Raw genomic sequence first — 11,393 nt, forward strand, 5'->3', positions numbered from 1 at the left:
CTAGTTTTGACCCATCTTATTCCACAAAACTGGAACTTGAACAACTTCTTCTGGCACATTTCAAGGTTATGTCTTTCCATCGCTCTCTTCACTCCTATGCTTTCGTGTTGTCCTCTTGCTGCCAACAGTCTGCATTGGCCGGCTAACCCAAAATTTAAATCTAGACGTCAAGAAAAAGTTCAATTTCACCTCCTGTTCGTAAGTGTGCATTAGATGATTCTGGACAATTTATAACCTGTACCATATTCTTTAAAACTAAGGCATATCTGAATAACTAACTGAACCCCGGTCTGTGACTTGGCGTGTATGTCAAATGTGCAAGAAAGAACTGATAGATGGCTGAATGACTAATTATATCCACATGTTAATAATACAGTACAATCTTGAAATATATTGGTTAAAACAAATTATATGGTAGTTCATAATGCACCAACTGTGAAATTAGTAAAATTGGTGGTGAAACGAACAACGAATTAGTTGTTCTAGCTTGAAAAAAGTATAAAAAGTAACCATTTTACAGTTGTTTAGATAGTTTAGAATTTTTCTTTCGATAGTCAAAAGAACTAATTTCACAGTTGGTACAATAGGAACAAACAGAGAAGCAAATGATATTATAAAATTGGCTTTTTTACTAATTAATTTTAGGAGTATAAAGGTTAAAGGAATTGGCGGCTTTTCACTGCAATATGTTTATTCTTCTGGTGATTTATCAGTAAATTATTTTTTAAATATGTTTGATACTTTTCCAATTTTGTTTCAGCTCTAAGATAGTACTAGAAAAAACGCCAATCTCCAAAAGCAGAGTTAATATTCAAAATATTATCTCTGCCCGAATTGGCTTCCATGTTGGCAAATCATTGTACATTATGCATTCCATGACACAGCTTGAGCTTCTGACCAGACTGATGTGATGTTTTGTTGTGCACGCCGTTTAGCCTATGATATCAATTCTATCTTTTGTTTTAAATTCGTGTTCGTTTTTTTTGTGTTTACAAAACCGAACCATTAGTTCAGGGAAATGCCAGATGAAATGCGGAATAACATGAATAATGCTATGACCTCTGATCTGCTGATGCTCCGTGTCAGAGTTCAAGGCGAAATTGGACATGTTCAATGCAACGTGTTCCAATAAATCGCCGTTATTGTCGTTAAAGTATACGATAGCGCTAATTAATATTGGGGCAGGGTACGAGGTTACATGGGGAAATACCGGTTTATCTAAATTGTGAACGAGCTGAACGGACTGTGGTAAATCTATTTATAATTAATCGCTTTCTGTTTGAATTTCTGTGGCTTTTATGTGGTAAAAATACAAAACAGAGCCTTGAAAAACGACACATCAACAGAGTGCATTTTCAATTTCACGTTTTGACCATTTATTTGACTTGTTTCGTTTGACCTGTTTCTTTTGAAACGTTTCAGTGCTTACATGCTACCGCGTAGAATGGGAGGTGACTGGGCCGCCGACAGCTGGGTAATATTGCCCTTAATGATGCCAATGCATGGTGATTTAAGGGGCAAGTTTTCAATTAAAGAAACAATGTCACATATTCCATTTTATTTCGGATACTTAGATTTATTCTCATATTGTATATGGATAAGACAGTCCAAATCACAACTGACCTCCGTCCTGCTTCGCGTCAGTGACGCGCGACGTATGCGCGAGTTGCGCGCCAATGATGCAGCAGTGACGCGCTAATCTCTCCATGTTTCGCGTACCTTACGCACGACCTGCGCGCCGGGTAGCGCGTCAATGACGCACCAATGACGCGATTTACGGGATGTCATTTGTGATTAGGACTGTATCATTAAAAAATTACTAGCATTCTCCGTTCGTGAAACAGGTTCCGTCACTTGGACATTCTGAGGAGCACACCTTTCGCCTCTTTAATCCCAAACCCTTCTTCTCTTCATGTGATCGTTTCCTAAAGATATCAAGAAATCAAGTAATTATTCATTTCTAGGTTGTACCTGGTGCTGTAGCACTGTTTTAGAAAGAAACGAATATTCGTCTGTATACGGTCATTACAAAAGTTAAAACCACCTATATATCTTATTCTAAGCGCAATCTTTGCATGCATATATAAATCTTGAATTCAACAGTTTGAACACCCATTTTACTTTTCCTTGGGAATATCTAGCGCTTTTTCTTGAAATATCCAAAAAATGAATTACCCTAAAGTCTTTCTTTCCAGATTAAAGGTGTTTTCAGATAAAACCGATACGAAAAAAATATGGTACTGTACTAAGAAGAAACCATTTGACCATCTATTTGATAAGTTCTGATCATATCTCAAATATCCAAATATTAAACTTTGTAGTTATGGTTTGATACTTTACTGCTTTTGAACGCCTTTAAGAAAGTACCATGACTGTGCTCATTGTGAAAGTACAGTCATGTAATGTTATCATCATAACAAGACAGAAAGTGATTATAGTAAATTATGGCTGAAAACATCAAAGTCGAATAAACAAATGGTACATACCCATGTTCGCGGGCTTCGGGTCCTGAAAAAGTTATAGCGCAAAGGTCATCTTGAGCCGTGATACACATTAAAAGCAACAGGAATCTTTAAATGAAGCGCTGATCGAAGAATAAAAGCGAACATGTCACACTTTTTGGGAAACGTATATCATGATCGAGTGGTAAAACAGCCATCCCCCCCATCAACACTGTGAAATAAGTAGGCAAAATTGTGGCAATACGAAGAGGGGGCAAAATATGTCTCTGTGATCACACTCACAGCGTCTACTGATGATCTCTGGGAAAATGAAGTGACTACCTTATGAGTTCTAAAACGATACACGTCCAGGGCTTCAGTGCTTGCAACCGGGCCAATCTACGATCAGCCCCAGCGATTATTTGGGTTATTGAAAATTACATGCCGATGGGGCTGTTGTGGTTTTTTGTGATACTGCCGCTTCCCAAACACTGCGCATACAGTGTAATTGGAATTACCCAAATGCCCGCTGGAGCTGATCATTGTTTTGCCAGGGCAAACCAACCTTTAAACGAAAAATACGGGCCTTACCTGCACTCTGTGTAAGGGTGAATGCAAACAATACCAACATAAGGACGATGAATCGATTCATGATGATCAACTAACGACAATGACTGAAATAACAAAAATAGAAACGAAGGTAGGGTCGCGGTTTTTTTGTCCTTATGGTGCTGTTGGTTGTTTGAATAATTTGGGATTATAAATGGAGAAAATCGGAGAAATAAGTGTAGAGAAATAGATTGAGATCTTTTATGTTGGCTCCCAGCTCACTGACAGGAGGTCACGCACCTGTAATTAAAGGTCCGGTCGAGGTTGTTTAGGAAAACAGTCCCTTTAAACAAATTAAATTCCCTTAGTATGCAGTGGAATACGGTCTTATCATTTTTAGATCAAAACAATATTAGAATTGATATTGGGCATCTGGTAGCTCTTGGTGTGTTGGCCTTAGGCCAGATGGCGCTACTGGTCGGAGGCTGCCGGGTGACGGGACCATGATGAGACACCGTAGGAGTGGGGAGGGTGAAGACGGCAAGGTTTTAGATGAGATGTGAGGATTCTGTGTCGAAGGAATAAAGGAGTTTTATAGACATGAAGGTATGTTAGCGTGAGTTAATGCCGAGCAAGGAGAAGTACCCCCGACGAAACTTCACAGGGCTAACATTTTTTATACTTTTAGAATTCTACGCACGCACAAAGGTTCATGTGAGTGTGTTGGAACCATACACTCCAAAACGTATGTCAACAGTGAATACGATCGAAAAAAGCTCCCCCTATGTTCAGAACCTTGAATTTATCGTGCATAACGTACAACGAAAATTTCATGGTTTGACAGGCTAGGATAGGATCTATTTGCCTGTGAAAGCGTTTCTTCTAGATTACGTCTAGGAAAAAGTTATGAGCGAATGGATATTGCCTATTTAACTGGAAAAGGGCTAAAAACTTTATTTCAAGTTTGTGGCCTGGAGAGTTTCAGTATGTTGAACCACACCAATAGGTGGCAGCACCTTAAAGTGTCTTGGCCAAGAAACTCAGTGTTACACTATTTTCATAATTATTACGATTCTAGTCCGTAAGGTGCTGTCACCTTCTCAAATACGGATAAACTAGGTCAGGGAAGTATAAAAGTAATCACTTTAAAGAGATACAGTCGTGGCGCAAATCTTTGTTTAGACTAGCTGAACGTGGTAAAAATAGCTTTTAGTGATTACTTCTTATGCAGCACATTGGCTACATAATCAACTACCTGAGGGGAACTCAAAACTGCTAACAGTTATCAATGGAGGCTTATTCCCACCTTAAGTTTTAATCGGGCTGTTCAAAACTCTTCATTTTCATAAGCGTTTCGATATAAGCTATGAGCTATGGATAGGGGTGATAGTGCTGTCTTGGTGATGCTCGATCTTTCGGCAGCTTTTGACACCATCGACCATGCCACCCTCATCAACTGCCTAAGGCAGCGCTATGGCATTGAGGGTACTGCTCTCGATTGGTTTGATTCCTATATACAGGACCGTTATCAATCAGTGGTACTTTCCGGTCAGGCATCTGCCAGCACCAATAAGCTCAAATATGGCGTTCCTCGGTTCTTGGACCGAAGTTATACACGATGTACACTAAACCCCTGGGTACTCTTATTCAGATGCATGGTCTGGACTACCATATGTACGCTGATGATACACAGCTCTACATTTTCTTTCCCAAAAAAGATCTGGTGATTCAAAACAAAGCTGTCCACAACCTCGAGACATGCCTTAAAGCCATCAGCAATTGGATGAGCTCAAACTTTCTAAAACAAAACGGTGATAAGACAGAAGTGATGCTGTTCACCCTGCGTGGAGGCCAGGCCATTGATCACATCTCAGTTTCTGTTGATGGTTGCAGCACTGAACCGAGCACTGCAGTTCGCAACCTGGTAGTTATCTTTGACCAGCACCTCACCATGGAGAGGCAGGTGAACTCTGTTGCTCGTTCCTGCTTCTTCCACTTCCGGAACATTGGTAGATTGAGGAGTTATTTGCCTGCCGATGCAACCAAGTCACTTGTCAATGGTCTGGTAACATCTAGACTCGACTACTGCAATGCTCTTCTTGATGGTGTCTCAGGTCAACTGGTGCAATCCCTACAGAAAGTTCAAAACGCCTCGGCACGTTTGATCACTCGCACTAAAAAGTCTGACCTCATAACACCTGTACTGATCGACCTACATTGGTTGCCGGTGAAGTTTAGGATCCGGTACAAAGTTCTCATCCATACCTTTCGAGCCCTTCATTCCACAGCCCCTCCTTACATCTCGGAGTTGGTTTCCTTCCGCAGGCCTGGCAGAGCACTCCGCTCTGCGGGGGAGTATAAACTCAAGGTCCCCCGCCATAGGACGGTCTGTGGAGGGAGATCTTTTGGGGCTTCGGCCCCAAGGCTGTGGAATGAACTTCCTCTGTCCATCCGATCGACAGCTGACCTGGGCATCTTCGAGAAGGCATCGAAATCCTACCTTTTTAATTATCCTATTTTTAAATCCGTTTTTAATCATGTGGTCCTAAATTGTTTTATTGTTTTATTGCTGTATTTTAGTACTTTGAGCACATTGTTTCTTAGATTGTAAGGTGCCTTTGAGCAATTTGTTGATAAAGGCACCTAAAAATATGTTTTGATAATAATAAAAAAATAATGTAAGTTTCCTTTGATTATGAAAAATCTATATAATTCACAACAATGAACAGTTCACCAGCTACCAGCAGGCGTTAAAATATAATGGGAATTCTCAAATATCACACGACTTTTACAAAGAGAGACTTCACCCTCGAACACGTAAAACTACACACTATAGAAATATCCAGGTTCTAACTGATTCACCAGATCTAATATATTGGCTGATGCTGTGTAATCCTGTGATTGCAAAGTCAACTCGCTGGGAATGCTTGATTGGCAGAGGCCTGCGTGTAGACATTGTTTATATTTGTTGTACAGCGCCGAACGTCCTGTAGTCCTGCATGCGCAGCGCAGCACTTATCAGTACATGCAGTATGTATAGCCAAAACAAAGACTGAAGGACTGCGACCTTCAACAGTACACAGCCTGCACGTACTAGACTCCCTGGGAAGCCCATTGCATCATCCTAATTTGGTATCCTTATGGATTGCATCAAATTTGGCATCCTTATGGACTAATTTGGTATCCTTATGGACTGCATCAAAAAGCAGGAATTCGTGCATGCTGCTGGACGAATAGCCAATGGACATTGCTGTGACGAAACCGTAAGGGCATTTTCTGTCACCGTGTCACTGTCTGTGGCATACATAATAGCGTAACACTTCTTTCCTAAACTTCATTTCTACTGTGGTTTAGGGTATACATAGTTGACCTACATGTTAATAAATAACAAACAAAATAATTAAATGCAAAAATCTTTGTACGATAAAATCTCAGGTTTCATAAGCTATTAAAACTTGGAATACGACTATTTTAGATTTTTTGGTGCTAATTAGCCAAAATTATCGCAAATGCTCTTCCGACTGCAGCGCCCCTTGCAGCCAGTTGATAAACTATCGGCACCACATTATGGTTGACAGCCGGCCAAGTCGTTGGTACAGAACCTCCAGAAAAGCTCACCACTTGTCCTAGTGGTGAGGGTGAGGAACGAGGCCGGTCAACTGCGTCAAGAGTGTACAACGTACACAGAACACAGGTGAGTTTACGGATTCCACTCGATTTTTGACATGGAAAATCACTGTAACTTGAACTTTCCACATTTACATCATTCTTTAACTCCTAACTGATCCATTTTACACAAAATAAATGATTTTGGTTAGGGTTAGAAGCATTTTTGCAACCTGGACTTTCCTGTGCCTTTGTATACAACATGCACATTTCGATTGTCGGATAATCTATTTACGGATGCATTGATAGGCGAGGCCCTCGCTATTTATTGGCACGTGCTGAATCTGAATAACAAACCTTTCCGAAAAAGAGGATATAAAATCAACTCTACTCAGCAAGGCGTTAGATCCTTCTGTACACGTAAAGTAGATGGCAAAGCCATCGTGTATCGATAATCGTGTTGGGAGATGCGGGTACTGTGACACATGGAAGACGCAAACGAGTTATGAACGCAAGTAGCTGTCGCCCCCTGTGGCCGTTTTGAAAAAATGTCTCTGATTGGCCGATTTTTGTACGGAAGTTGCGTATTTATGGTGTACAATATTTGTATTGTTTGTCGACACTTAAACTTCAATTCTGATTGGCTACTTTAGTATCAACACATATTCAGAATTATGACCGACATTACTTGTAATAAATACAAAATACAATAAATGTCCCATATAAATCGTTTTTGTGACTACATTAATCGGATTAATGTCTGCACGAAATCGATTTTGTGTATACATTATAAACTGCGTTCTGATTGGCCAATTCAATGCCTACACTTGGAACATAATTCTGAATTAGTGTTCACATTAAATATTGCATTGTGTCCACTCCGGCAAGCGATACACGAGCAGGCCCAAGCGCATCAGCGTACATCAAAACTGACCGGTGTAAAAGAAATGAAAGTCCCCCGGAATCTAAGTCCGGTCCTTTTGTTAAAGTGAATAGAGTCACCGAGTTCCTTTGTTGAAGATTATGTAGCTAACCCTAACCAAACCATTAACCACATCCGTTAAAAATACACAGTTATTGTATGGGGTTCTGCATTCCTAGGACGTCCATTCCTTTTACACCGGGACAAATCTAAAACACCTTGACGTCAGAAAAGGTTGGCGCGAATCAGACAGCACGCGCATATTAGACAACGAAGTGCATGTACCAGAAACGAAGAGCGCCTCAATTATATTAATGATAAAGTGATTAAAGGTGAATATATCTACGTGTTTCGCTGAAACAATAGTGGCGAAAAAAGAAATTTTTATTTTCTATTAATGTTCAAATTTGGCGCCTATAGTTTAATTCACGCCTTAAGTTGGATTTTCATTGTATTCGCGAGTTCTTGTAGGTGGAGCGCATTTTTATCAATAATGTTTTAGTTTCGCGTCATAGGCTGGTGTTCAGTTATCCCATTGCGGACTGTTAGCCTGATCAACGTACATGTAAGTGTTTAATTAGCTTTAAGAGTGTCGTTTGAATTTAGGTTTATAATTGTTCATTTTAGCATGTAAATGATTTTGTCTTTTTGTGTTAAATGTTGAGTTAAAAGAAACACGCCCGAAATCAAATGGACAAACAAAATTGGCGAAAAATAGTATTTATTGTTTTTATTACACAAATTAGAAACCGTCATTTAACACGGTTAATAAAAGTTGCAATAGTGCTGTTTGGCTTGATCATTTATGATTTATATTTGGTGCTAATTGTCATGTATTCCTTACAGGTTTCAAATAAAAATATTCAACTGTATCTATGAAACGGTATTCATTTTCTTCTGTGCCAACCCCAAGTACAACACTGCGTTTCGGAGCAGTATCGATGTGTTTCCATTATAAATACATATTTTTTATGATTTTATTCCCTATAACAAAAAGGAAAATAGTGATGAAGTTTCGGTTCAGTAGCCTTTCTTAATATTGTGGTCTCAGGGGTCCAATTAATCCGTCACGGCCGAAAAGTCGATTCACGGCTCAAAAATGGTCGAGATTGACCCCCCAACACTGCGAAAATTTCACGGTTTGGAGAGGTATCATAGGTCTATTAGACCTCCGGGTATTACTTTCATCGGAAAGTCTAGGAAAAAGTTATGAGCCACCAGATGTCGTCAAATTTACTGGTTAATGCATTAGCATTTTATTACCAGTGTGTACCCGTCCCGGATACATGCGGTAATTGTCGCAGCACCGGTAGTGCAGTGGAAGAGAGTCGGCCTCTTGATCAATAGGTCGTCGGTTCGCCTCCCGGCCGAGTCACTTGCTTAGTTTCCCTCTTGGTCGAGTTCAAATGAGCGCCTTCTGGTTGCTCCTTGATCCTGATTGATTTCTGTGGAGACCGGGTTAGTAATAATTTGATATCCCACAACGCTTTAACAGTTTCACCACCGAGGAGCGCTATATAACCCCGTGACATTATAAGTATTATCATATTATTACCCACCAATGTCTCAGCGCCGTGTCTATCACAACATATTAAAGGCCATATATCAAGTTTTTTTGCCATTTTCTGCTGTAAGACGATTTCAAAAGTGTACCTAACACTTTATACAATACAGAAAACCAAATGCAATTAGCTCCATCCATTTTGAAGATATAGCCAATTATGTGTTTGACAACTTGATTACCTAATCAGGCTAGCAACTGGCTTGTTAGAGCCAGGCGGCGGGTTCAGCAAAAGTTGTGATGTAGATCAGGTTATCTGTACATGTCATGCAATCATAAAAGCAGGAGGGCCTTAATTAATTATGCACACCTGGAAGTAATGTGTTTCATTCACTATGGTGTATTGTGTGGCTACGAATTGTGTCAAGGATAGCACAAAGAACAATCGAATGACGGATGGGACCCATTTTCATGAATTTCCAAAGCCAGTTGAACGAGAGAGGAGGAAGCTGTGGATTCGGAAGTGCAAACGTTTGGAGTGTTGGAAGCCTGGGCCTTCGGCCAAACTTTGCAGTGATCACTTTATCGATACGGATTATCACATGAAGCCGGATATCTGCATCCAACTGAATATTAAATGCCACTTGTTAAAAACAGCCGTTCCAACCATGTCAATTGCATTTAATGCCCGAGGCTGCTGAGGTCGGTTGTTATACATAATGTGGGGCCTGTGATACCGCATAGTGTCTTCTTGTGTTCCAGCCATAGCAAGGTGACAGCGACACAGGTCAGTGTCAGTGACAGCCACTGTCAATGACAGATTATTGTCATCTGACATCTAGGCCTATCTAACGTTGCACGGCATTATATCGTCACGTCAAGATGATTGTGCATAATACCGTCACTTTTCAATAGTAGTTCAGCGTCATGACATAACTGGCGATACAACACTGACGAGGCGAAACAATATTGTGCAACATTAGTCTGTTCAAAAATCATACATGTTATGCATCTGCAACCGTCTATCAATGTCTTCTTTGCTATATCGGCAGGTCTGCCATGCAAATTGATTAACCACAAATTCTAATCACTTTCGTCCGAATGATCACTCTCATTATGATCTAGTGATATTAATGGCTCAAACATGTACGGCTCAACGTTTAAATATCCTTCTGTATCGACCAAAACATCCTCAAATTCACTGCTCTCACTCTCTGAACTGTATGCGGAAGCCATCTTGCTTTGTTCTGACTGACCTGATCTACGTCATCAAAAAATCCCTAGCGGCCACATGTGGAACTAATCTAAAGTTGTGTGTGGTGGGAAATTCAAATAGTTTAAAATTGAAAATTGAAATAACTAAATAATGACTTTATTATTAGAATTTTTTTAATGTCTGGGATCTTGTTTTTTTAACCCTCAACATATTTCATGAGTATCAAGCATGTTTTCAAACCTTGATATATGGCCTTTAAGTATAAATTGTGACTGATATTGAAAGATAAAGTTGTAAGACATGAATGTCGAATGCTTGCCCCCATATTCCATGGCAAAAGACCCCCTCTATCTAAGGGATTTGACCCTCTATTTTGGAGACTCTGAAAATGATTGTTCTGCTGGAAGCCACTTTGTTTGAAGAAACAACTTACCGTTGCACGACCTTATTTGAAAATAGAAAAAGTTTCCGCCTTGTTTCATATTCTCTTGGATTCTTTACCTTAGACTTATTGTTTTGATCTCAAAATTCGCCCTTTACCCCCGAGGAAATTGGAAGGCGCACACGCGGCCTCTATGAAGAGGGGCTTGCTGCAGAAAGATTAGATATAACTATGGCTTACCGTTTTATGATGGAGTCTCTCGCTTGGTCACCTGACTTGTGAGCAGAATGCCTGTGAGCAGAATGCCTAGCGAAAGTTCTATTATATCAAATCCAACCGCCACTTCACATAATTTATCAGGCAATTGATCCTGCACTTCACATAATCCACCAGGTACTGCAGCCAAAGGTTACCCTGCGGTGTAAACATGCGACACAAATGTACAGTTGAAATCTATATCCAATCTGTGAATATATTAATATCAATGCAAAATCTCAAATTCAGTTTCCAATTTCGAATTTCGAACGGCGTTAAGGACGTTATTGTCACTATATGAACAGTAGTTAGTTTATTTAGTTTTAGCCCATGCTGGTTTAGGCCTATTGACCACTCTGAAAGGTGTTTCGTTGGGGTCGGTGTTATCAAGATTTGTCCTGGTCCTTTGATGAAACTGAAGAACAATAATATGGGAATTTAGGTCTAAGTGCGAGCGTTCATTAAAGATAAAATATCGTGTATTGGTAGGCATAAGGGGCAAACTAAAGTTATGTCTCCTG

General features: G+C 40.0%; 1 long non-coding RNA gene across 1 annotated transcript; it reads right to left on the bottom strand.

The window, feature by feature from the left end:
* Positions 1–1,561: 1,561 nt before the first annotated feature.
* Positions 1,562–10,920, bottom strand: LOC135488749 (uncharacterized). Its single transcript, XR_010447039.1, has 4 exons — positions 10,858–10,920; positions 3,033–3,115; positions 2,487–2,508; positions 1,562–1,925 (listed from the first exon to the last, which is right to left on the bottom strand). It is a non-coding gene; the product is annotated as an uncharacterized LOC135488749 (long non-coding RNA).
* Between the last annotated feature and the right edge of the window lie 473 nt (positions 10,921–11,393).

Source organism: Lineus longissimus, chromosome 5 (genome assembly GCF_910592395.1).
Source record: "Lineus longissimus chromosome 5, tnLinLong1.2, whole genome shotgun sequence".
In the NCBI taxonomy this organism is placed as follows: domain Eukaryota; kingdom Metazoa; phylum Nemertea; class Pilidiophora; order Heteronemertea; family Lineidae; genus Lineus; species Lineus longissimus.